A 26,927-nucleotide genomic window follows, 5' to 3' on the forward strand; every position below is an offset into this window, starting at 1 on the left:
ATGCTCATTTATTTTAAGATGATGGGAGTTAGAAATTGTAATTTAGGACCAATATAAGGCATACTTTATACTAACCATATTATGTTATGAACCAGATATATAGATGATATACTGTATAGTTCTGATACTGTGGACAAGACCAGTTCAAACTCTAGAGGAATTTGTTTTAAAGACGTTAAATAAAAATAGTGTAAATATGAAAATAACATCTTAGAGATCTTAGAATTTGGGTCTAATGATAATTCCCTTTCCAGTACTTTGTAAAGAAATTGGAAACCTACTTCAAAAATTACCCTTCCTGCAGACGAAAATCTCACATCCACCTGCTTTAAAACATTGAATTACTGTGTTAATTACTGGGTTAATAGTACCTAAGAAAGATAAGCAATAAGTATGGAAAATTATTGTCAGAAAAGAGGAAATAGACAGAAAAATATTACAAAAGCTTATTAGAGAACCAAACATGAAATAGGAATAGTCTATTAATTAAAAAAAAATGCAAATTCATCAGAGGAAATAATATTGAGATTTATATGCATGTACAGCAGGCCTGCACAACATACGGCCCGCGGCCCGCATGCGGCCTGCCTGGCCTCTGTGTGCGGCCCGCGATGACTCCGGTTGGGCGCCAGTTAATGAATTAAATTTTAAAAAAAAAAGTTTAAAAAATGGCAGCGATTCCCCTCCCGGCGCGCATGCGCAGGGCCCGCTCCCCCTCAACCTGCTCCCTCACCCCCCCCCCCCACTCGCAACGTGGGACAGAGGGGGAAGTAAAACAGCCAGCTCCTCTGCGGCAGAGGATTGGATGACTGTGGTGGAGCGTGCTGTGCGCGCGCACAAGCGCTCTCAAGTGCCCCAACTCGCAAGTCAAGTCCAAGTCACTGCATCACCTGGTGCTGTCCTGTCCTCCATTGCGGTGCCACACTGGTGTGTGTGTGTGTCCTAGGAATTATACATTCTTTTGATTTGAGGTGCAAGGGGGGGTAATTGGAGGTGTAGGGGGGGTCATTGGAGGTGAAGGGGGGTCATTGGAGGTGCAGGGGGGTGAGTGGAGGTGCAGGGTGGTGATTGGAGGTGCAGGGGAGGGTGATTGGAGGTGCAGGGGAGGGTGATTGGAGGTGCAGGGGAGGGTGATTGGAGTTGCAAGGGGGGAGAGTGATATGAGGTGCAGGGTGGGAGAGTGATGTGATGTGCAGGGGGGGAGAAGGATGTGAGGTGCAGGGGGGGTGGGATGTGTGTGGTGTGCAGGGGGTATTATGTGTTTGATGTGGAGGGGGAGTATTATGTGTGTGGGTGAGGGGGAGAGATGGCGGTATGAGAGATGATGGGGAGTATTGCAAAGGTTGATAGTGAGGGGTTCTGGGGAGATATATGAGGATGACGATGATGAGAGGTGCTGGAGGAGAGATGATGATGATGATGATGATGATGATTTTATCCGTGCGGCCCAAATTTTTTTTCCTTGGAGCAGTTCGGCCCTTCTCGCTTTACGAGTTGTGCAGGCCTGATGTACAGGGAACAAGATACACAAATTATCAGAAGAATGGCAACACTCTGTTATGTATTATTGTCTAATGAAGATACAGTATAAGACATTCTCTTCCTCTCAGACCAAGTATAATTTTAGCCAAACATAAAATATAAACAATATGTTAGTACATAGCCAATACATGGACTTAAAGACACATGGGGACTTGTGTAAGAATCATGATCTTTTTGTATGTGGTACTCGTAATGCATGTAAATTTGGTATTAAGGGGAACGCTTTTAAAATTTCAAACATCACTGCATTTTCAATAAGACATTTTATAAATCATAACAGAGAATGTCATATATTTCATGACTTGTTCATGTGGAATCAACTATAGTATGAGGGGTAAAACAATGCGTAAACAATAATGGAGCATTTAGGTGGTATTGTCCATGGCTGCAGTATATGCAGTCCACAGTGAGACAGCACTTCAAAAATCAGCATGAATGTAAGACTGACAAAGTAGTTTCAGATTTAGGAGACTTGATAGAATACCCCCAAAAATAAGAGACAGTAATATAAATAATCCTTTTACGTATGGAAATTAAATGGATATATAAACTAGTTACTAAAAGTCTGAATGGACTGAATGAAGAATGTCTCTGGCATTCCTTTATTAACGTGCCTCCTATGGCACTGATGCTATTGAGTTAAAGAGGTTAAACTGTTAGACATGTTACTGTATTTATATTATTAATGTACTTTTCGGAGTGCATTTTTGATATCTGGTGCGACTCATGAGAGGTTAAAGCCTCATGTATAAAAGGTCAGATGCATCTCAATGATTAAGCAGGTCCCCCTTATGAAGCAGACCATGTGAGGGGGTAATGCACATTGAAGAAAGTAAATGCAGCTGCACACTGTCAGAGCTCTGCATTGCCAAGATGCATCAACCTCATCACACACCCCCTCCAGGTCACCCCCCCCCACCCCCCAACCTCCCTCACTCCCAAATTATTTTTTACTCTTAGAGGAAAGATATTGTTTAACTTTATTTTTTGAACCAAGCAGGATGCTATTATTTCCATGCAGCCTCTATTAACCATGGCTGTGGTCTTCTGTGGCTGGCATCCTTTTATAATTCAGAATAACATTTTTACATCATCAGGACTATTGTCTGTGTTTGTAGAAGACTAAATATCTATGGGTCCCTAGTGTCGAAGGAGTTAATTATAACTTTTAGTTCAAGCAGCTGTGGATTGTAAGGCATATGTCTGCTTTTGATATAAGATACATACTTTGGTTGCTTTTGTTTTACTGATGCTCTAAATTGAATTTCCAAATGGCAGGGCTCAATTCTGAGTGTGACCTCTGTTCCATACCCAGAGGCTTTACTTTTCCAAATCTGTAAGCTTAACCTCTTTTCTGGTATAGGGAACTGAACAACAGAAAACATTTTTTTGCTGGTCCACTTAGCAACCAAAAGGATAGATGCAGTGATTGAAAAGAAAGATTTCAGGAAATGTACATAACAATTATATGATTAAGAATAACACGATCAGGAAGCAAGGCATGCAACCTTTTCTATGCAGTTTCTGACATTGTTTACTGAACCAAATAAAAATCATTATACATCGTAGTATACAATGGATTTAATGTAAAAAAATAATAATTACCTTTTCTGACCATACGGTACATGATATTGAGTTGAGATGGGCCAATCCGCCGAAATCTGTTTCCTGGATTTTTACTGATGTTACCCCCAAAATCCGTTTTGCGGTGTAAAATCCACAAACGGATTTGAGCGGTCTCCATCCATGCGGATTTATCAAAATCCGCCAAGAATCCAATCCGCGCATTCAGCAATCCAGTCCGTTGGCGGATTCTGAAGAAGCCGCCAACGGATTGCTGAATTCGCGGATTGATTTCTGCAAATCCGTCCACGGGTTGCGGAATCTGCGGAGTGTATTGGTAATAATAATAAAACATCTGTAAAACGTTAAACGCCCTTTTTGAAATTGATCCGCTGAAATCCGCGGACTATAGGTACCGGCCGATCCACTGCAGGTCCAAATTCACCAAAAAAATACACCCATCTCTAATATTGAGACAGAAAAACTGGCTTTGTATTAGTTTACCATAATTTAATCTTGAATCAGACAATTTCCTTCATTATCAGCTGCTGTTCTCCAAATGAGCAATGGGGTTTTAAACCTCAAAGGGAATATATACTGTGCAGAGATTGCCTCTATTTAAACTCCTGCAGTACCATTTTTGCCATTACAGGCTCTCAGTGATTAATACATGTTTTTATTCTATAACACCCACATTGCTGTTCAGCTGTAATCAGAAGGAATAATTGTTACCCCACGCACTTCCTCTCCTATTCCTGGCTGCAAAATTCATGAATGGGTTTTAACCTCTGTAACAGGGACACATTCTCTATCATCTCCTACGTTGCAAGGGTACTAGAGAGTATACAATATGTGGTGAAGGAAAATAACTTAGAGTACACAATACATGGGACAAAAGGTCTGTTGTGACTTTGTCCAAAGCCACAGCTGTATATACGTTTGTGCTCGAGTTTCCACAAACAAAGATGGATTAATTGTACTATAGACAGTGAAACCATTTCATGGACCAAAATGAGTGTTCTTCATAAATTAAGTTATAGTGTACAAAACTTTTTAAACCTCACAGGTCTTTTCTAATATTGTACACTCTTTTCCAGGCCCAATACTGATACTGGGACTTTGAACTAAAAGTAAAGATACAGACTGTTACAAGCAGAAATAAATACATTGCTCTTATATTTTCTCACATGATCACTTTTTCTTGTGTGCTAGTTTTATTAGGTTTTCACAATGGTATAAACTTGATTAAAGAACTTCTTGGAGGACTTTCGGGGAGACGGCTGAACATTCAGCTCCTGAGGGGATAAAGATCCTTACCCTAAATATCTTCACTCCAGTGAGTTTTCTGGGCAGTTAAAATATTTGGAACATAGTGAAAATCTTGAGGAAGGCTTCAGACCCAAATTCTTAATTACATTTCGTAACCACAAGATTACATATAAAGGAAAACTGCCTTGAGACCCCTGAAAAGGCACCTTCTCTGTATGCACTTGTTTTAGACTAGGACACTGATAACTTGTACCACGGAGGTTTGTGGCCCACGGGCTGATTCTGCTCTCGAAGCCTTAGTGCCCCTCTTGTTTGGCTCTCTACAGTAGAAGTAGGAGCTTGTAGGTTGCAATCTGCTGGAGGGAGCTGAGAAGTAGGAGATATAGCCTTGCTCCAATAAGAGATCGCTTGAGGTACCTGGTCGGAGCTCAGGTGTCTTGAATCTTGGCATGGCCGTCAGAGGAGCTAGTGCTTTACGATTGAGCCCACTACAGAGGTATTGCTGATGCACACAAGACAAACAGATATGTAACCAGTAGGATACAATTTCTTCCCCTGTACATCGCCCTATGGGATGGTTCTCCGCAATGAGAGTAGAGATGGTGGGTGTTGGGGCTGCTATCCTCCCAGATGGGCACCTCTCTCATGTGTGCATTTGGAAACCTGGTCTCATGAGGATGCAAGTTCACACTGGTCTATCCAACCATATTGTCTTCGACACTCCCAAAGAGGTGGAAATCTTCCTGAACACACTGCCACTTTAGACTTGGGAAGATACCTCATAATTTAAAAAACTAGTGGGTATATTGATGTGCAGAGATGTGCAAACTGGTCCAAATCCCTATCCCGGATTTATTAGACCAAATCCAACCCTTCACCAAAAACCCGCCTGCGGATTGGGTACTAAAAAATCAGAGCAAATTAATCCTAATCCCTATTGGGTACAATCCGTGTGGAGTTTTAAAAATCCGCACTCGGGTTCCACTTTGAATCCAAAATCCGCAGAGCAGATTAATAATCCACGATTGGACTGTTAAAAATCCACACACTTACTCTCTCCTCAGATTAAATCCGAGTGCGGATTTTTAACAATCCACGGTATGGATTGTCAGTGATAGAAAAATATGCCGGATTTAACTTTTTGAGACTGATCCGCAGAAATCTGCGGTTTAAAGGAACCGGACAATCTGTGTCGGATTAAAATTTGCATTAAAAATCGGCTATCTCTATTGATCTGTTCACGTATATATCTTCAGTTTTTCTTTTCACTGATATGTGATAAATTCAGTTACCACATTGTTTAATCAAATCTTATCAAATACATTTCTAGTTTACAGTATATTGGCAACCCCAGACCCAACACCTAAATAGGCTTCCACTTTGATATGTGAGTAGAAGCCCTCAATGTTTGGTTCTATTTCTTAGTTCACATGTAATGGTTGTCTTTATTTCAGGTGATAACTATACATTTAGTTAACATATATTAAAAAATATGGTCAGATTGAGGGATTGGAGAAAATGTTTCACTGGACCTTATCCTACAGACATTTAAAAAAAGGATGGGTTGGAGAGTGTATTGCAGTTCTTTTTACTTGTAAAAAGATTGGCACCCAAATCATTTTTAGAACATTTTTTGAAAATAGTAGACTGGAGCCTGGGCCACATTTATACTAGTTAAGGTATTGAGACTTGAGGACTCCTCTATCTTATTATGTAACATTTATGCTCCTAATATCTACTCCAAAACTTTTATGAACAGCGTACAAGAATTATCGATGGAAGACAATCCACCAATTATATTGGGATAAAACTTGTACACAACAGATAACTGGATTATGGAACGCTCTTCTCAGGGATAAAGAGCAACACAAATTTAGGAGAAATACAAATCTATACCAATTGATATAATTTATATTAGGAATAATAGAATAAGGGAGGTACCGGATGCAGCGGACCGCACCCTCAGTTCTTCGGAGCCTGGCGAGTGAAAGGAGTGAGTTGCCCCTTGCCCTTGTGCCCGTGTCTACAGAGAAAGATGTCTGGAGATATGGAATTTGACCCCTATCGGATACCAAGAGGACTTCTGGTGGCGAAGGTGGACGGGAAGTGGTACCTACGATGCTTCTGTCCCAAGTGTGATTTTCCAGGTGGTGAACTGACCTGGGGAGCCACATGTTCCCGCAGCGGAGCACGTTTCCTGAAGCCAACGCTGATGCGACCTACTGAATTCGCAGAAAAATATGTGACTGACCTCTCTACCTGGGCAGTCGATACTGCTGCAATTCAATCTATCTCAACTATGGAGGCTTCGGAGGGTCTCTGTGACCTAGCTGAGGCCCAAGGGGATTCAAGTATCCCGATGACCACAGAGCAAGCTGAGACGGTTCCAAACCCGGTTCCCGCAGAGGAACCGAGATGGTCAGTGACCCGGAACAGCCCACGAGCACCCGGGTAAGGTGACTACCTGGGGTGATGAGATACCGTTGTTCTTAGAGGCACATGCGTCAGGACCGGCTCTGCTGATTGCCGCTGATGACACGGAAATGATTCAGTGTCTCTTCCCTGTGGAGGTGTCCCTGCCCTCTTCCTCCAGTACCAGTAGCAGATGGTCTTCCGTGGTGTTTCAATCGCTGTCGAACACGCTGACTAATGCTGTGGATGAATGGAGCAGTTCTAATAGCTCAGAGAGATGGAGGAGTCCGACCAGTTTAACCACGACCATGAGACCTGAAAGGTGGATGAGCCTTGTGGAGGTGTCCGGAAGCCAATCCAGGTATTCTCCGGTACAGATGAAGGTACCTTCTGGTGCCGACATCCATGCGGCGGAAGCTGACAAAGGCAAAGACAGCACCCCTACATAACGGCCGGATGTCAATGCCCTTCAGGTGCGGGTCCTGGACTTCCAACAGGATCCCGCGATGTCTTTTGGTGATGAAGCCATTGGTATGGTGATGGCTGGGGTGGATGAGAAGCCTTGGATGCCTGCTCCGGTAAGTACCGCTATAGTTCCAATGAAAGGAACTGTTGCTTTTATCCAATCCACGAATGAACATTTGGCCCGTAAGCAAGCGGCCCCTGCCGCCTCCAATACAGTCTTGGTCCCTGAGACAGATAGTCCTTCGGTGTGTCTGGGTGTTCTGACTTCTGCTTTTCGGGCCCAGTATCAGAAATATGTAAATGGCCCATCGACCTATGCCCAAACCGCCCTGGGACAAAGAGATATGTGGGTGCCCAGTATGTTACCAGGAATACCGTTCTGCTCTCGCTTTAGAGAGAGTGGATCATGGCATGAGACGACCCCCTAAGAAAAAGGTTCTCCAAGGCGGGAGGAACACTTGTTCTGCAACACAACCATTTGATTGTTGTATTCAAACCATTGTGTGAATTTTTTATCTTGTTTTTGTTCAGGTTTCATTTAACGATGGTACCCCGAAAATGTAGTACCCAAGCGGGGTCGGTGGAAATCCACCAGAGGGAGAATGTAGCCCGGTCACCTGATCGCTACTATTCTGCCCTTGGGCTGTCAGTAAACCCTGGTACAATCAGGTTGCCAGTAGTTGGTATGAGGTTTTCCCCCCTTCCTTTGGTACTGCACTTGAGTGACAGCAGGGGGTGGTACATCTGTTGTAGCTTCTGTGATTCATAGAAGAAGACTGAATAAAGAGAACCTGTGTTTTATTATACTTCTGGCCTGAGAGTGAAGTCTATTGGGAAGAAGGGAAATAGATTCTCCTGCAGACTTCTCCCCATACACTTGGGGGCTGTAAGAGATGGAGGCACTGCACCTGTGAGTACGATTTGGGCAAGACCCCAGAAGCCTGTCCTGTCCTTCCCCTATAACACCATGCGGGAGACTCAGGTCCCCCTGTTACCAGCAGGTTTGCACCACACTCAAAGTAGTATCCAGAGCAAGTTTCCCCGAGATAGATCCTATGTGAGATTGGGGGGGGGGGGGAAACAGGGTTACATGTTACACCAGCAGGTATATGCACCACACACCCTTTTATGGCCCCTATCTGCGATTGGGTGGGGGAAACACCGTTACATAAAGAAAACCTTTTGGAAAGGGAAATGATTCACAACAGAATGCAAAGCAATCAGGTATAATAATGACAACAACAACTCTGATTTGCATCCAGAGGAAAGTACAAGCATATGGGGAGTCCCCCAGACTCCCAGTTCAGTTTTCTGCACAGGACTCTTTGATTGATGCAGATGGTTAGGGCTGCAGGCTCTTGGTAATCTTCTGATAAACCGGAACCAGCTTCACATTAGTTCCACTGCAGTGTAGTTGCTCCCTCTCTCTCTCTCCTTGTGCTTCTCCATACACTGGCAACAATTCTGTGTTTTTCAGATCTTCCTGTCTTTAACAAAACTCCTTTTTTCCAGCTGTCTCCTTCTCTCTGGAATCTCACTGCAGCTAAAGTCCTTCACACAGTCACCTCAAATGGCTGCCAGTCACATGGGAGTCTCTTTTCTTGACACAAACTTCTTAAAGAGGTAACTTCCTGGCAGATTTCACACTTAGGCCTCGTCCAGGGTGAGAAAGCGCTGGAACGCTCGCTCTCGCTCAAAATAATGAAAATCAATGGTAGCGCCAATACTGCGCATGCATGTGTACGTGAGCGTGGGGAGGCGCGATGCGTGCGGAGACAAACATTTTTGTCTTTGTCACGTGTGCCCTGATCATGTGCGCGGTTCAGTCAATGAGTGCGAACCGCTCACGTGATGTCATGGGCACGTTCCCCCACGGGCGCAACTATCAGGCCAGGAACCGCTCTAGCAAAATGAGCAAAAGACAGGGGTGCCCAATGCTACATCCAATTGACAAAACACATATGGTAATAAGTATAAATTACAAACACTTTAATAATAACATTTTCTTGGTTATTTAGTTAAACCCCTTGGCCAAAGCGTCATAAGCCTGCACACCAACGCCAGGTATAACCAAATTTGCAGGTCCTAACACTAAACCGTGAACCTTTCCTTTTACCTCTGTATGAGGGGAAACAACCTCAGTGGGTCTTGTCCATACAGCAAAATGAGAGAACCTCCCAAGTTAAGAAGGTGGGGGGGTGAGCTCTGGGAGGAGGGGCCACCTACCTCCAAACAACTGTTGCCAGTTACAAATTAATTAACACACATTTCCAGCAAGCTCAAACTCCAAACCCACCATATCATATATATATATTTATGTCCAAAGGAGTGCTACTGAGCGCCTGCCATTATGACGTTCAAGCGCCTGCGTGCTCGCTCTAACCCTCGACGAGGCCTTAGACATAGGAGCTGCTTGCTCTCCCTGCTATCTTCTAATGTAATATACCTTGGTCAGTTACAGTATTACCTCTCTTCCTTTAATGTAAACTTGTATTTAGGGGGAACAGACGTCCCGGTTTAGCTGGGACAGTCATGGTTTTTAAGGAACTGTCCCATTGTGCGTACAAACTTTCCCATGTGCCGGTTTTGCGTGGGAGGAGAGGAGCAGGATTGGTGCAGCTCACGACTTCTCCAGCCATTGGTGGCACAGCACAGATTATGCAGCTGCTACTCTCCCTGGCTGCAGTGTGTGTGTGTGTGTGTGTGTGTGTGTGTGTGTGTGTGTGTGTGTGTGTGTGTGTGTGTGTGTGTGTGTGTGTGTGTGTGTGTGTGTGTGTGTGTTGCATGGATTGTGTATGTGTGTATGTTGCATGGATTGTGTGTGTGGAAGAGAGAGGGGGAAGAGAGAAAGAGGGGGAAGAGTGATGGAAGAGAGATAGAGGGAAGAAGGAAATAGGGGGGAAGATAGAGAAGAAGGGGGAAGGGAGAGTGAGTGGAGAAGAGAGAGGGTGAAGAGAGAGAAATGGGGAAGAGAGAGAGATACAGAGGGAAGAGAGAAAGGGAGAAGAGAGAGCATGAAAGAGGGAAGAGAGAAATAGAGCAAGAGAAGAGAAAGAGGGAGAGGGAGAGAAAGAAAGGGGGAGGTAGAGAGAAATGAGGGAGAGGGATACAATTCCAATATATAGTGGATGGGGGGAGAGAGAATGGCGGGATGGAGGAGAGAGAGAATGGAGTGATGGGGGGACATAAAGGAGAGATGGGGAAGAGAGAATGAGGGGTAGAAGAGAGAGAAAATGGGAGGAGAGAGGAGAGAGAATGGACCAATTGTATCTAGTGCTTGCCTGGTCACATGATTTTCCACACAGAACTTTGCATTTTGGGTAATCTTCTGCATCCCTAACAGTGATATAAAGAACCCCTGAGCCGAATCTTCAGTGATCGATTACAGAAGAATGGATAGATCAACAACTTAGCTAATCACTTGTCAATGTACAGATTGTATTGATGCACATATTGAATGAAAATACTGTATATATATACATATATATATATGTAACGGTCATATCACCCCACCCAATCGTATATACCACGTGAGTGCAGGGAACATGCAATGTTACCAAGGGTGTGCGTGTTGCAATACCTGTTGGCTCACAGAAGGCTGAGCCTCCGCTATAGGGAACCTGGGGCAATATACTACGAATAATAATGATGCAGCGCCTCCACCTGCGATGGCTCCCACCAGAGGGGGAGTAGTTCCTCGCAGGACAATACACAATGACCACACAGACAGCTCTATATAACTATTGACTTCTACATGCAACAACGTACTTCATCACATCTCAACACAACCTTCATGCGCCACGGCGGACGCTAACCACTCTAGGCGTCACGGCGGACGCTACCACCTCTAGGCGTCACGGCGGACGCTACCACCTCTAGGCGTCATGGCGGACGCTAACCTCCCGCAGAGTGACCCCACCCTGTGTCCAGTAACCCCCACCCAAATGTCTCGCACCCCCAAAGTCAAATACCACTGTGCATGTGTATGTGTGACTGCGCAGCCACTATGTCTGGTGATAGGCCTGGTTGGTGCACGTGAGTTGCAGGTTACCTGCCCGGGCTCCAGCCACGGGTACCGCGATATCACGGGAGATCCGCCCGATCCGACGTTGTCCTCCACACCGCGTTGGGTGACCTCCAGCGCGGATAATATCACCTTAGTCCCAGGGTCTTTAGTGGTGTTCTGAGCCCAGAACCCACCTCGCAGGGCCGCACGGCTTCCGCACTGTGTCCCTGACTAAGCAACCAATTAATGGGGCAGTGTCCCTATCTAGGGCCTGTCCCTATACTCCACAAGCTATTAGGTGGCTCAGGACCTAACTGGGGCCTTGGGGCTGCTGGCCTAATGCAGAGGGTCACTGACCCCTGCATCCACCTCTTACCCCTAGCAGGTCCGGATCCTGACTGCTTGCGTGACTGCAAAACCCCGCGAAAAGTATCTCTTCTTTCCCGGGCAAATCCCTCAGCCCTATTGGCTCCCTGACGTCAGGTGTCTCTGCCCCTATGCACCCTGGGGGCTGGCAGTTTATTCGCGCGCATGCGCGAGCTATCTGGGGCCTCCCGCGCTGTCTCCTGCATCTGCGCATGCGCAACAGCACTAGGCATGGCGGCGCCCTGCTTCCCGGCCGCCAGGGACCCCAGCAACGCGATCGCGGCCTCGGCAACCGGCCCGATCGCGTCCCCGGCAACCGCCCGACCGCGTCATGGCAACCGGCCGCACATCCACACCGCGCGCTACAACGGGGAAGGAGGGGGTGAGTGCGCGAGGGGGGGACCTGGCTACATATATATATTTTAAATGGCAGCTTGAACTGCAGCTTTAAACGCAAAGATACACATACAGGTATCATCAAACAAATATTTCAAATGTTGTGCATTCGCCGTTAATAAATGTTTTAATTTCAAATGGACCCTTTTGTTCTTTTAAGTGTGTTGCAAGCAAATTGTTGACACTAGTGACATTTGGTGCAATGATTTAGAGCTGCAGAATCTGATACAGGGCGCACTGTATAAAATACTGTACAGTATGTGTATTATGTAATTCCTCTGTAAATCTTCCAACTCTTAATAATTAACAAAGAGCCTCCCATGAGGTAAAATTGGTGCAAAAATATCTTCAGAGACACAAGAGGAAAATGACATTCTTTGTGGCAATTTTGCTCCCCAATGGCTTTGTTCATCGCCAACATTTATTGAATAAATGTTTTAGAGCAGGGGTGCGCAAACTTTCCCCCCATGTGCTCCCCTGTCTGCACTTTCCCCCCTGCTCGCGCTTCCCTCCTTACCCTGTCTCCGGCGTCATGTGCCATCATGGTGCCATGGCAACGTGACGTCACGTGACCCTACGGCGTCATTTGATGCCATGTTGCCATGGCGACGCATCACCGGAGACAAGGTAAGTGAAGTTGCAGAGGCCACACGCTATCCCCTGCCATTTAATTTAAATGCCTCGGGGAAGAGCATGGAGCCTCTGCATCCGCCACGCCCCCGCAGTTTGCCCACCCCTGTTTTGAAGGGTGAAAAGGCATGCAAATAAACTGAATACAGGTGACTTGCCAGTGAAGGAAAAAAAGATAAGAATCTGACTCCCGCATTTCTAAAATATTTGAATGATCACATTGAGCACATGCAAAATATACTGTACAAGCTCTGTGTGAATTCAGGGCACAGAGCGAGACTTCATTTACCACATGCCCACCACACACTTCTTTCACACACATTTCATATCTTAATGTTCTTGCCACAATGCTGCTGTGCACACCTGGAGGATGCTCTTCATGTTATCAGATGAGAAAGTCACATCTTCTTGGCATATAGCAGGTGCTGTGGTCGAGAGGCATGTTGTGAAAGCCAGAGCTCTATAACACATTAGGGGGGGTGCAGTTGACAAAGTAAACAGGTTGATCATTTTAAATCCCAAGTTAAAATTCCAAATTTTTGTTGTCATTAATCCATGTTTAGGGTATCACGAACCCCATTGGACTCCCAGGTAAAATTGTTTCATTGACAAGTATTCTCTCTCATTTTTACACGCTGCTCTGTTAAAATTGCAATGCTGTGTGAAGTAAAATAATTGGAATAAAGAGAGAGGATTCAATGAATAAAACAGGGAGATTCATAGGTCACACAGGGCTGTTTTTCAATGCCTGGTGCTTTAATAAAAAAAACAAATACAGTATAAATGAATACCTTACATTTGGCCCTATAGAGCAGGGGTGCGCAAACTGGGGTGCTTGCCCCCCAGGGGTGGCACAAGATTTTCCAGGGGGAGGGGGGCGCTTGCAGAGGCCTTGCGCTCTTCCCCAGCATTTAAATGAAATGCCGGGGGATCGCGCGAGGACTCTGCAATTTCCCTTACTGTATGTCTTCGGCAACATGGCATCAATTGATGCTGCAGGGTCACGTGATGTCACGTTGCTATGGCAACGTAACATCACGTGACCCCGCATCGTCATTTGACGCCGAAGACAAAGTAAGGAGGGGGCGCGAGCAGGGGGAGAGAGCAGGTAGGGGGTGCTGACTGAAAAGTTTGCACACCCATGCAATAGAGGTTTATTTTATTTTAGCTGACATTTTGGTCCACATAAACAGTGGCGCTTTCACCTTCTTCTGAGAAGTGAGTGCTTTATAGACGAAACTACTGAGTGAATATCAGTCTTATCTTGCTTTGCCTTTGTAATCTATTTTTGTAATCTATCGTATAAAATGGAATTCGTACAAACAAATTGTATCAGATGTATCAAAGCAAACAACTGAAAGCAGTTTGTTAAAGCTGATGCTGTTATTTACTGTATTTAACCAGTTTTTCACCAGGAAAATAAGATACATGGGGAGAGGAGGAGCCAAACATTTGAAAACCATGTGTGAATATATACCTGTATGCATTGTGTTGTCAAGAAATCATGTAGAATCCATCCAACTGCCAATGGCCAACACTCCTTTGGGTGTGGTTCTTTTGTGTTGCCACCAGGTGGGGCTCATGTTCAGAATACCTGAGGCCATCTGGTAAAGAATTTCAGAAATTCCAGAACAATTATATATTTAGAACTACACATTGCAATGAAACAAAGCCAAAGTATTTTTTTTTTTTTTAATACACACTTGGAGTCGCGTCTGGCAGTGTACTGTTTATTATGATATATTGTCCTTATAATACACTGCAAGGCAGTGTATTCTCGATTAAATTGCTAGAGTATTATGTGAATATATATGTGATCATTAAACAGGGGCCTCACATAAGCAATGAGAATACAGGATAAAGTCTTACAGTTGTTATTAATCTGATCCTGTGGCACAGCAATACTAGAGCTGCAGTGGAGTGATATGAAACCATTGATATCCATTCAATGCTCCTGATGTACAGTACAGATTACTGCGGGACCTAACTGGAACTCAGCATTGATAGTATTGTTGCCCGAACACAATGCATGAAATTGTCTGGTTTCATACGGGAAACACATACTCTAAATTTTCATGATATCACTGTTTTAAAGGTTAATTAATTCTAAACATAAAGAGGGAGAATGTCACAAAAAAAAGTATTGTACCACCTAAAGCAGATAAGGCTCAGTTAGTGAGTTACACACCGGCCACTTGTACCAAACACCAACTGGACATTACACTTTACTGTTATAAACATAAATTCCCCATCCAGTTCTCTTGCACTTTACAGTAGTTATCCTAGTTTATGAGTTGATATGGTTGTTATGAAGTAATTGGGTCCCGCGTGCACCTGATGAAAAATGTGAAGGTTTTGATGACTCTCCTATGGGAGAGGGAGTGGCTCAGTGAGTAAAAGACACTGAGTGGCACTGAGAGTTTGAACCTGGTTCAATTCCTGGTGTCGGCTCCTTGTGACCTTGGGAAAGTCACTTTATCTCCCTGTGCCTCAGGCACCAAAAACATAGATCCACGGTGCAGGGACTGGTGCAGGGACCTGTGCCTGCAAAATGTCTCTGTAAAGCGCTACGTATAACTAGCAGCGCTATAGAAAAACATGCTATTATTATTATTATTATTATTACACTATGTGCTTTTGCTTCTGTCTTCCCAGATCATTTTTTCTACAACATGTTTTAACTTATCGAGTTACTCCTCCACTGCTCCCTTGGAGTCAGAGTGGTCTGTAATGTATCACTCAGCAGTGCATTGCACAACCCAACAGAAAAGTGGTTTACTGATTGCTTAATCCTAGGTTAAGCAGAAGAACATGGATCACTACCTTTAATACAGCAGTCCATGCTGATCACTATTTGTTTTTGTTTAACTTAACTAAACTGGGTTTTCTCCCGGAGCTGGTCTGTGGTGTCCCAACGTCCCAGGATCCTCCAGTTTCCCAGAGCTGAACAGTTTTGTCGACTGACAAAATACTTGCCTGGTGGCGGGGCTCGCTCCCGTGGCCAATAGAAAGTTGCAACATCACCAGGTGATGACTTTGCAACTTTTTATATGTGATCTTGTGTCTATGTTAATATTTTTTCTGTGTGTGTTAAAACCTGAAACCAGAAAACAACAAATATCTCAGGAACCATGGGATTTCTGGAGGTTGGGGAGCCATTGGTGAGGTCTGAAAGAACCCCTTGGTTTAAGTGAAAAATGGGGGAGGAAGGGGGATTGCTGCGTTAAGACTACAAATGGTGACATCTTCTGCCTCTTGGTCTGTGGTAGTTGTACAATAACATTCATTCAGCTCTTTGCAAAGCATTTATCATCTCTAAAAATTACAGTTTTTCTCTCCTATGTCCTGAATATTGATTGTCCTAAAATGCTTGACCACATTTCTGTAGACTCCTTTCTTCTGGATGTAAACTGGATACATTTGCACATTGTAAACTTTAGAGGGCCTTTGTGCACAAATGGGGCGACGTAATGAGGTTCAAAGAAAGGGAGACGGGGTGAAATTGAAGAAACGAGTTTGATAGACGAGTACCTCAGCAGCAACTAATTCTGCAGTGTGCAGCTTTTAGAGGGAGAAAAGTGAACAGATCATATACATACCGTATATCTGTTATTATGACCAGGTTGTTGAAATCATTCATGGAGACCATCTGTACCATCTGAAGTACTTTCCCCCCAACACAGTTGTGGCTGAACCTTAAACCTTCAAATTCACTGGAGCTTTATATTTGAGCAGGCTTATCAAAAACATCATCTCACTGATCTCTATGAATCTCAGAAAGACCAGAAGGCATGAGAGGCAGAGAAATGAAAAACAAAGAGTTAAATGTCCTAGGGTTTCACATATTACTATTTAACTATACAGATAGTGTTATTATTATTTATGATAATGCGTAGAAAAACAGAACAGAACCTTTCACAGGAATGCAGTCTCACATTCAGCCTCTGCTGCAGTAATTCAACATTTCTGTCAGAAAATACAAAGACTTTTAAGTTTTAGCCTAAATAAATATACCATGTTTACAAGGACTGTACCTTCCATGAGGCAGACATTGCATTTGGCTGTAGTGTATATCAGTCCCATTACACATTGTTGCAGTGTATTGTAATAATTCTATGATAAAATGAATTCTGTGATACAGAAGTAACTAGAAGCTTTTGTTTGGTGAGAAATGGTGGGCAAACACTATTTTCTGCGGTGTGAGAAACCATCCTCTAGTACTGTGTACCTGCGGACGAAGCCAATGTACTCTCCAATCTATGCAAAGTACCATTGACTAAATCAATTGTTATTTAGGGAGCTATACATTGGCTGCTAAATTGATGATTAACAAAGTAATTAAATCCACATTAGATGTAAGTAAGGAACTTTCTCACTTAAAAAAAAAAAGAAATATTAAAATGTAATGCTGTGCTTCTAAATGTAATTCTGAAAAACGTACAGTATGTATATTGCTCTTTATGTATCATCTAGAGCGGCTGGTACTAGGTATCTTATTTTATACATTTGTACTGGTTGTTTATGGCAAGTTTGTGCAAGGTGAGGATTAGTTGAGAAAACATTCAGAAGTATTTGCCATATTCAGAGGCGGAAGGAGGAGGGGGAGCGGGGCATCTGCCCCGGGTGCAGCAGTTTAGGGGGTGCAGTGCAAATGGTCAGGGAACAGCAGATGAAGGAGCAGGATGGTGGGAGCAGAGGAGGAGGGTGGCAGAGGAGGGTGGGGGCGGAACCGAAAGTCAGTAACAACTTACGGTGTCTGCTGCCAGAACAGAGTCCCCTCCCTCTGCTTTACAGGTAGGGACTTGTGAGTGAGAGAGAATCATGGGGGAAAGGGGTGAGAGAATGGGAGGGGGGGAAGGGCCGAGAGAATGGGAGGAGGGAGGAGAGGGAATGAGGGGCATGAGTGTGGTCCTATAAAAATAAATTAGGGGGAGGGGCAGTTGGTTGGCACAAAAATACCTAACACTTCTTCTGGATTTATTTAAAAAAAAAAAAAAAAGCTCATTACTTACAATTGTAATGTATTTTCTTTCTCTTGTAATTTCTCCTTTCTTACCTGTGCTTTTACAAAGAGGGTTTGTGTATAAACATTATTATTGGAGTGGAGTATTTGTGCCTTGTAGCACATATTGGTGACAATATATTATTACTAGTTAGCCAAAATACTATATATTATGAATCGCACTTTCCCCCCCACCCTATGGAAGATATGGCGACTACGGTGTGTGTAGTGCGTTACCTGTGGCTCACAGAAGGCCTGAACCTCCACCGCTGGGAGCCTGGGGTGTACTTGAGTCTTATGGTGACTGCACCTCCACCTGCAAGGGATCCCGACTTGGAGGGATGTGCCCTTACAGGAACAATAATAATGGTACACGCACACAAATATATACAGTATGCTAACAAACTTTTACTGAACACAAATAAAATGGGTACCCTGTTCCCCACAGTAATATAGCCCCCAGCCTGATGCCAACAGTGACTGTCCCCAGAGTACATTGGGTGCCAGGCACCAATTTCCTGATGTCCCTTTTCCAAAAGTAAAGGCCCACCCAAAGTGTTGGAGATAGCGTTATCCCATGGAGTGCTAGTGCACTTGGTTAGGTACCTGCCCGGGGCTCCTGCACCCGGGTATTACAAAAGGACAGAGGATCCGTCTGATCCAACGTTGTCGTCCGTGATGGCCTCCGCCTCCGCGTGGGGGTGAATTCCGGCATGGATAATATCACCCTACTGTCTTTACCGTGTAGCTTGTCTGGTCCCAGACCACAGGCCGCAGTCACCGCATGGGGTCTCACTGGTGCTGTACCTGACTATAGGCAGCTACTGGGAAACGTCCCTGACTATGGGCTTTCCCTATAGCAGCTATAGCTACAGTGAGTCGGGGCCTAACTGGGGCCTAACTGGGGGAAGATCTGGCCTAGTCCAGGGGAGCACTGCTCCCTGGACACTACGTACTCCTCAGAGGTCCCTCTTCCGACTGACTAGCGTGGTACCAGCATGCAAAATGTATCCATAGCTGGGCAAGGGATTCTCACAGCCCTATTGACCGGTTCGCGCCACGTGACTACTTGCCCCTGTGCACTATGGGACTTGTATTCCCCGCGAAGCCTTATCTCTCCAATGGCCGCCTTGCGCTACTGCACTGTGCATGTGCCACCTGGTAATAGCCGCCGGGCTCCCTCTGCACATGCGTGAACCTCCACGACTGCCCTGTCCCTCACGAGATGGCGGCGCCCTATTGCGAAAGCCATCGGAGCCTCCGGCGATCCCATCGCCGGCTTACAGAGGCAAGCAGAGAGCCAGGGGTAAGTGGGGTAAGCGGGGGAACCGGAGGTGGAAACCCAGGCAACACAGGGAACCAAGGGACCAGCAGGGACATGGCTGCAATTATTAATAGTTACCCAAACATTGCAGCACCATCATGAATTTAGTGTAAATAATATATTAGTAAAATATATAGTGTAAAATTGATATTATAGGACGAGCTATCGAGAGTTCTATTCCCTTCCCTAGGTCCAGCATTACTGATTTACAAAAGTTCCCATGTACATCACAATAAACTTCCATGTTTGAATGATAAAAGCCCAGAAGATATAAAGAGTTACAGTACCCCTTCATAAGTGCTGCTCAGTATAAGTTTCTACTGTTTTCATCTAAAAAAAAACTTTATTGGCTTGAGGAACAAAGGTTTAATATTTACGTGCTTGATGGGCCAGCAACAAATCACTCTACAGTAGAAGAACGACAAATTTGCTGGTTTCAGCCCAAGCTGCTTATATATCACAGACTCTTAGCAGCTAAGGATTGCTGGCTTTGCCTCCTCTTGCTTCTCTCTTACTGGTCTCCCCCCTTCTGTATTTTGGGTATCCCCGCCCTATAATGGTCTGGCCTAAACCTCAAATGGAGATCCCCTGCTCAGAATATTTCCTCCCTAATCTCCACTCATATTCTAGGCCATCCGCCATCTCTTCAGGGGGTAAGAATGTTTTCCACTAATCTTTGTCACATTAATTCATTCTGTCTTGACTGCTCCAGGTTTTTGTTTTCCCAGGGAGAAATTGGCTACAGTATGTTAAACACAAAGGGGGGGAAATACAGCCTATGTTTTATTTCATTTACTAGCCCAACAATATGATGAAATAGTCCTCAAACAAATGTATGGTTTTTTTACACATGTATCAGACTAAGGGGGTAATTCTACAGAATACGGTCTAAAGTGACCATTCGGGCCATTTTGGGTTGAAAATCCCTATTGAAGTCAAAGGTGTTGTTGTCCAAAAACTGCCCAATCTGCCATTTAAGACAATATACAGTAGCATTACACTTTAAGACGTCTATGGTTATTAAAGTTACTGAGCTTGTCACATTCCCTTTTAGACCGCACTTATAGTTATGGCAATGACGCACAGTGCCAAAACTAGTACCTGAAGAACGTCATGGGTGCCCATAGTGGGCGCGATGGCGCCGCGTAGCGACGTGGAGACAAAAAGCACAGAAGACAAATGATTTTGTGATACACAGCGCCGGCCGCATCACGTAACTAGCGTCAAACCAATCACATCTCCATCTTGCCTTTTGTGCCCTCCCCCTCGCTGATGTCACCGCTTCTTGTGCAACTTTCACTATAGCGATGGCGACGTGTGGCGTCACTCGGTCACAAGCAAGAAACGCAGTGCTCACTATTAGCACAAATAAATAATGAGGTTTTCTTGGGCTTATTTACTACTGTGCAGCATCTTCTAATGGTAAAACAAATCTCTATCAATATATTTATCTACTTTTCATTGTTTAACATAATTATTCTCAACAGATAGTCAAAAATGTTGTCGGAAAATGGTTAAAATGTAAGGGTGAGCCCTTTAAACTGGTGTTTTTGTTTTGTGAAGACTACAGTTCATTGGTTTTGGATTGCTAAGCAAATATGGAAGAAACTCCAAAATAATGCTAAATTACCACCATAAGCCATGAAAAGCACAAAAGCCAACAATAATTACATTGGCGGCCGCCTTTATCCTAATGCGGCCGTAGCAGTGCAACTCTGGTAACCGTGGGCAGATGCAGTATTTTTTTTTTTTCGGAATATGTTCCGGTATTTTAGCGTATATTAGCATATTCTTAGCGCTGTCTGCAATACTGCAATACCGTCTAAAAACTCATGTGGGCGTTCGCGAGCTGTTGTCTTCAAAGTCTAATACTGTAGCAGTTCAACCTACGTCAGTACACAGTCTGCGTGTGTGCGCGCGCAGTATTTGTAAATTTGCATATTTATACATCGAAGAAGAAACGTGCGCAAATCACATCAGGACATGGAAAGAAAGTAGAAACACAAAATAGTGCAATATTGTCAACCCCAACAAATGACTTCAATGTTGAAAGCTGTAAAAAATTTGTACTCACGTGTACAACGTGATATGAAGGCATTGTGGTTATTAGAAGTTACCAACTTTTGTCTCCAAATAGGTACACCAGATCCATAGAAAAGGGGGGGAAATCCATATACAAAAAAGGAAAAAGCAAAATAGTATAGTACTGCTTTTAATATTAAAAACACAAAGTATTCCACTTACATAAGTGCCTGTTTGCGAGCATTCAGACCACCCTGTGTCATATGGACAGACAATAGTATTCACAGCAATAGCATCTGCTCCGTGGCCGTCACAGCATACACTGGGCTGAATGAAGTCGTCTTCCACTCTGGATGTCACCAACAAGGGCCACTTTTTAATCACTGATTCACCCAACGCGCGTTTCCACTTAAAAGTCTTCCTCAGGGGATAATCTCTATTTCATATTTATACATGCATGTATGTCTCATTTGAACATTGTTGAAACGCATAGGCGTGTACTGTAACAGCATCACATTTTGGCGTATATAGCGCTCTTCCCTCACTCGCCCCCACACACACACACAGGATAATGTACTGCACTGCAGTATTTCAACTTCTTATCTACAGTACACCTCTCCCATGCCATTCCTTTGAATGGATGATTTTCTGGTTTCAATCACATTCCTGTCATCCCATTCCTGCGTGTATAACGTTCATTTTTGATTTACTGTATTCTTCTGCTCATTAGGGGGAAAAAAGTTCAAGAGTGACCAAAAAAAAAAAATTAATTTTCCTATTGTTGGCTTTGAGCCACCTCTCTGCGCCTGCGTGTAATCCTCTTTGGGAAGGGAGCAGTATCTGATTATTACTGCGCATGCGTGAATTGCTTGCGAAGTTCAAGAGTGACCAAAAAAAAATATTTTTTTTTTCTCGTCATTTTTTATTATTATTTTCTCAACATGAATGAACATGTTCCTGCCTCAACCATCTTGACATTACGATATTCAATCTGTGCTGTAGCTTTTGACTGCAACACTGTGCGTTTGACTGCACATGATTGATTTGTGTGATTTGTATGTCTTTGGGGGTGTGGGGATCAAATTATTATGATGACCTGCCTGTTGAAAATATGTCATGTCTTTGAACTACAGTACAGCTAAGGCTCGCTCAAGGATTTGAACCTCTTATCGACACCTCTACAAAACAATTCATTAATTTTCCTATTGTTGGCTTTGAGTCACCTCTCTGCGCCTGCGTGTAATCCTCTTTGGGAAGGGAGCTGTAATTGATTATTACTGCGCATGACTCACCCATCCACCCCCCCAATCCTTTGAGGCTTTGTTTACGGTAACGCTTGTGATAATCCCTTCTCGAATTTGATATGTAAATCTGATTTGCACAGCACTGTGAAATTGAGAGTTAAAAAAAACATAATCTGATTCATGTTTTTGATGCAGTAAGTTACCAATTTTTGTCATTCTTTCTTTTTCTTTGGTGTAGGGGGGGGGGGTGTCAATGATTATGATAATCATGAATGTAAAGAAATATGTATTTTATTTTATCAGGAACAAAAAATACAAATATACAAATAATCATAAATAATACAAAATGCAGTCTTTATTCAGTTCTTCTGTCAGTTGAAAATGGAGGGCCGGTGGATAATCATGATAATGCACATTGATAATAATATTAATTAATAATATATAATAATATATATAATAATATAATATTTTCCGTCTTTATCTTCTTCCTCATTCTGTGTAGTTCATTGAGAGAGGGGAGGTTTTGTGTAAATCATGACTGCACTTAAGATACACTTTACTGTACACACAGTTCACACAATGTACACATGATAACCCCCTCCCCCTATCCATCCTTTTTTTCTCTGAAAAGACAAGAAAAGAAAACATTAGTGCAGTTAGGTGCATATTATGGTATTGTGTACTGTATAGCTACTCCATATTGGACTACTTTATGCAGTTAGTACTGTCAAACTAGTCTATACTGGAACTACTGTATACTGTAACTACTGTTAAATACTTTGTAACCAGATGGCTAGTGCTGCTCTCTCAGGAAAGAAAAAAATTGTGCAGTTAGGTGCATATTATGGCATTGTGTGCTGTATAGCTACTCCATATTGGACTACCGTATGCAGTTAGTACTGTCAAACTAGTCTATACTGGAACTACTGTATACTGTAACTACTGTTAAATACTTTGTAACCAGATGGCTAGTGCTGCTCTCTCAGGAAAGAAAAAATCTGTGCCATACTTACCTGTATCATACAGTACTGTACTTGGTGTGCCTGTACTTACCATACTACAGTACAGTACTATACCATACTACCTTCCTGATGCTTGCCCATTACGCTCGATCACAATGGGCAACACAGTCGCAATATGGTCAATATATTTATTGCATCGTTCCACGGTGAGTACATTGTTCCAAAAACTCATTATGCCTTGCGCCAACTCATCCTTTTTGGATGGTTTCACGACTTTTCAGATATGATCCTTCAGCTGATGCCAGACAATTTCGATAGGATTGAAGTCTGGCGATCTGTCATTGGAGGGGGAAAAAAAGGACAATTAGTTTAAGAGATACACAGTAAAAACAGTGGGAAAAAATGAGACACGGTTACCGCACTTACTCCGCTGGCGTCTTCACCCAGTTGATACCGCGCTCAAGAATATGCGCTGTTGACGCGGTGTGCTTCAGATCATTGTCCTGGTAGAAATGGTGACCATCTGGGAACTCACGTGTGATGTATTCCACAATCTCAGGCACAATTTGCTCTTGGAAAAAAGCTTTATTCATGTACACTGGCGACACACTTTATTCGAGCTCGGCTAGTCCCACGAATTCGGGTATACCCGGGTGTATTGAGGTTTGTGACTGTTTTCTGCCCGAGTATATTGGGTTATTTTCTAGGCAGGGATTGAAGCATTTTATTCCCCCTGGCTGCAATACTGCACAGTATATATATATATACTGCATTACAATTCATGAATTTATGCCATCTGGTAGACACGCGAAGCATTGCAGCCTATTAAATCCTAATCATTATCATTTAACAAATCAGCCGCCCATCAGCCAGGCATGAACCCAGGCTGGGAAGGCAAATGCAACGGGGCTTGTCAGAGGTGAGGAGCGGCGCATTCCAGGTATCTGCCAGGTACATACCGGGTATTTGCTCGAATAAAGTGTGTCGGTGCAGTATAACAAGAAAAGAAAAGTGCTCAAAAAACTGCACACTAGTACAGTACAGTGCATAAGGCAAAAGCGTGTGACTTATTTTACCTTCAAAGATGACAATGCATCCTGGTCCACGCCTAGAGATGGCACCCCACACATGCATCTTCACTGGGTGTTTTGGACGCGGCTTCATAGATATGCAACCTTTTTTGTGGAATGCAAAGGTGGCAAATCTCTCCAGCGATACAGTAGACTCGTCAGTGAAGATGCAATCCTGGAAAGTTTCTCCACGGTCGATCCATGCCTGGGCCTGGACCACCCTCTTGATCTTGTTAACGTCCCTTATCAAAGGGTACGCTCTGTAATGACAAGGAATAATTTTATAGGTACAGTACAGTTTCTTAAACAACACTTTAACCTCCTGTACTGTCCAGTACTAACCTCACACGTCCATATTTCCATTCAATTCTGCGTCTCATCTTCTGGTCTCAGATACAGTGAGATTGTGATTTTGCAGCAGAGTGTATTTGACCCTTAAGGCACTCTTCTCATCATTCTCTTCACTTATTTTGTCGATCAGAAGAGTTGTCTCCCTACAGTGTACAGAAAAACAACAATCCGGTAAGTTACAGTGCAGTAGGCCACAAGTACAGCACATCATTTACAGTAAACAATAATAGATGTTATATAAATCTATACTATATAGTTATATTTATATGCAGCAATATAAACAATAATAGATAGATATACTATATTACATAGTAATATAAATAAACAGAAATAACCATAATGTTAGATAGATCTATACTATATAGTTATATTTATATGCAGCAATATAAACAATAATACAGTGGCGGACAGCGTTATTCTATGCCGGGAGCCACCGCGGGAATTCCATTCTCCCCGGACAGCGCGCGGCTATTCTCGGCCGTCTCTGACTTTTTCCCGCACCTCGGGCGCTTTCAAATGATAAGCGCCATTAGCGCTTATCTTTTGAAGCGGCCGCCGCGCGGGAAACTGTGGGGAAACTCCGTTTCAATTGGAGTAAAAGCCCAGTTTACCTCCCGGCAAGCTTTAGAATAAAGCTGGCCGGGACAGTAGATAGATATACTATATTACATAGTACTATAAATAAACAGAAATAACCATAATGTTAGATAGATCTATACTATATAGTTAAATGCAGCAATATAAACAATAATAGATAGATATACTATATTATATAGTAATATAAATATACTTACGCGTTAGTTACCGTTGGTGTCCTCGTGCGTTGTTTGGTCTTTCCGTGTGCATTATAGCACACGGTGGTTGATGGCACAATGAGGCCAGAAGCAGCTAACCAGCGTTGGATATCTGCAATTCGTTGTCCGCTCGTGTACATCTCCTTAATTCTCATGCTGAGATCCTTTGAAATCTTTTTAACAGGCATTGCTGCGAGTAGAAAGAAATACAAGCACAAGAATGTATATTTGATGTTTAGTCGATGTGTATTCAATGTGCAGTGAATCCACAAAATAGATGGTGTATTTATACGTTAATGACTCACATTAGAGTACGCCCACTTTTAACACCTGTACCTCGTCGCCATGCATAAAAGGTTACACAATTTGCATATCCCATCACTCGATGATCTGTATCTGAACTTTACCTTGTCCAGATACTGCATTGTGCCATCTGCTTCCATGGATCGACCCCGATTCTACGGACGCAGGAACCCACTCGCCTCTGCCGTGCCTGTCACGCAGAAAAAGCGAAAGGCAGGAGCCATTTCCAAGCCAAGTCCAAAGTGAAAGGCTAAGGCTAATAAAGAAAACCTTCTGCTGACCCCAAAGGCTAAGGGTTTTAATACATGTAAGCCTTATTATGTCAAGAAGAAATTCGGTGATGTACACTCAAGGCAAAACAAATGGCAGCCAACCCATCAAACCCGCAGGCCACTTCCTCGATTATGCTTCGACGCCTCTGCCGCTGCTCTCCCGGAAACCCACAGCCCATCTTCTCCACTACTCTTCGACGACGCTGCCGCTGCTCTCCCGGAAATCCACAGGTCACTTTCTCCATTACGCTTAGACGACTGCCGCTTCTCTCCCGGAAATCCACAGGTCACTTTCTCCATCCCTCTTCGACGACGCTGCCGCTTATCTCCCAGAAATCCACAGGTCACCTCCTCCATCCTTCTTCGACGACGCTGCCGCTTCTCTCCAGGGAACCCCCATCTCATCCTCCGTAGCACCCATCCACCCAGATGTCCACAGCACCCCAAGCACAAGATCCAGCTCGTTAGACCGCATGCTGAATGGGTTAAGTGTGGCTATCCCCGGGAACTCTACTATGCTTGTAAAGATAGATCTTCTTTTATAGACTATGCTAAATATGGATCAACGGATGGAGAAGATGGATCAACGGATGGAGAAGAGGGATCAACGGATGGAGAAGATAGAGACTGACATAGCGGGGATACATAATTTGCTTGGAGTTCATTCCCCTGTATCTCCGACGCCAGAGCAGGAGGGTGGCATGGATGGGATGAATGGGACCTTCGACCGCCTTCCATCAGCAAGCGCACCCCCTCCACCAGAAGAATATGTGTACATGTATGCCGTTGATGACATGACAACCCCGTCAAGACCACGCCAGGAGACAACACGGTGACCGAGACAGGAGGAAAGCATCCTCCCAGACAACCTACTCTCGCCTGCCACCACAAGCACACCCGCTCGCAGAAGAACACCCGCTCCAAGAATCCAACC

This window comes from Ascaphus truei, chromosome 3 (assembly GCF_040206685.1).
Source record: "Ascaphus truei isolate aAscTru1 chromosome 3, aAscTru1.hap1, whole genome shotgun sequence".
Classification (NCBI taxonomy): Eukaryota; Metazoa; Chordata; class Amphibia; order Anura; family Ascaphidae; genus Ascaphus; species Ascaphus truei.